At 42.9% G+C, this 1858-nt stretch overlaps 1 pseudogene; it reads right to left on the reverse strand.

Annotated features, from left to right (window-relative positions):
• Positions 1-1049: 1049 nt before the first annotated feature.
• Positions 1050-1514, reverse strand: LOC101393379 (large ribosomal subunit protein uL23 pseudogene; annotated as a pseudogene).
• Between the last annotated feature and the right edge of the window lie 344 nt (positions 1515-1858).

The raw sequence follows: 1858 nt of genomic DNA on the forward strand, positions 1-1858 counted from the left end.
TGACTCCAAAATGGTCAGCAAAGTGGATTTCCAATCTAGAAGTCTATACAAACTCTCAATCATGTGTAAGGGTAGAATAAAAACACTTCAGATATGCAGGATCTCAAAAGATTTACCTCCAGGCACCCCTTCTTAGGAAGCTATTGGAGAAAGTATTCCACCAAAACAGAGGAAGGAACCAGGAAAGAGTCACCATGAATCCAGGAAAGGAAGATCCTATGCGAGAAAGGAGAAGGAATTACCAGAAGTCCAGGTGGCCGCCGTGCAGCAGGCCTAGAGGGCAGCCAGTCATGGGTGGAACAGGAGGATGGAGGCCTCCAGAAGGGCTAGCTGTAAGGAGGACAAAAACCCTGAAACTGGTCCATTACCTGATGTGTTTTACCATATAGAGAGGAGTTTTACAGCTGTGGGGAGAGGAAAAGGATAAATCATGACAAGTACGTAGAAAACAAAGCAAAAAGAAAAACAAGGCAATTACTATCATAATCATTCTTATCTAAAAGGAAGTGTGATCATAATACACTGTATGTCTCAGCAGTGAACAATATTTACAAGAGCAAAACAATGTAAACATGAACACTGAATTAATCAAAACTCCCTTATTGGGAGGACGGAGGTACGGAGAAAGATGGCTTGACTTTTATGCTGGTTGAGTTTACGTTATACCTGAGGGGACTCCAGGTAGAAATGCCACAAGCTACAGAATGTCAAGCTAGAGAGACACATTTTTTGAGCAATCTGCTCAAGCTGTGGAAGTGGGTGAGATTACTAAAGGGCAGTGTAGACACCAAGTTGAAGACCAAGAATAGAACTTTGACCCTTTAGGGTCAGATGAAGAAAAACATTCGATAAAGATATAAATAAGTAGTTAGAGGAGGAAGAACTACTTGAAATAGAAAACTTCATGGAAGACAGGAAAAGAGATTCTCAAAAAGATGTAATAATATAAAATGTTTCGGAAAGCTCGAGGAAGATGAGCAAAGGCTCTTAGTTTTATTTTCTTAATATGGTGAAAAAATTATATCTAGAATTAGCCAGCTGGACACAGTTTAGATGACCTCGATTTTGTTAGCAACATTCAAAGCATTGTAGTCAGGAGCAAGTGGAACATGTGCCTACTTCTGTCCATCAGGCCTGATGAGGGTGTTGACCTCGGCCACGTCAATGTCACAGAGCTTCTTCACAGCCTGTTTGATCTGGTGCTTGACATCCACGACACACTCAAGTGTGTTGTAATCCTCTATCACCTTCATGGAGACTCCGTGGTCAGGGTGACCTTGATGATGGCATAATGGTCAAGCTTGTTTCTCCTGGGGGCACTCCTCCGAGGATATTTGGGCTGCTTTCTGAACTGCAGTGTCTCGGGCCATTGGAAGGCGGACAGCATTCAGGTGTCCTCTTTTTTGCGGCTGTGGACGCACTGCCTTCTTGGCCCTCAGAGCATTGGCTTTGGCTTTGGCTTTGAGAGGGTGAGGAGCAGGAACTCGCTTCTGTGCTTTCAGCACCATCTTCATGAACAGCCAAAGGCTCTTGGTTTGATGATAAAGAAGTCACTAGTGACCTTCTACGGAAGAGTTTCACTCTAGTGGGGGAGGAAGAAGAATTAGGGAATGGGATAAGAGGCAGCAATACGAGTCTTAAAAAAATTCTTGGCATTACATGATACCAAAGTATCAGGCCATGGGTTATTTGCTGGTTGCAAGTGAAAAAAAATGTAACTGAACAGTGGGGAGATCTGGCTGTTGCCTCTTTAACTCAGTAATTAATGTTAGCATCACGAAAAGTAGGACAATCAGAAGGAATGTGCCTAAAATTTGATGCAATATAAAGCACACAGCACCAGCTATGAATAGTCCGA

Source organism: Ceratotherium simum, chromosome 17 (assembly GCF_057802395.1).
Source record: "Ceratotherium simum simum isolate JZ-2026a chromosome 17, ASM5780239v1, whole genome shotgun sequence".
In the NCBI taxonomy this organism is placed as follows: Eukaryota; Metazoa; Chordata; class Mammalia; order Perissodactyla; family Rhinocerotidae; genus Ceratotherium; species Ceratotherium simum.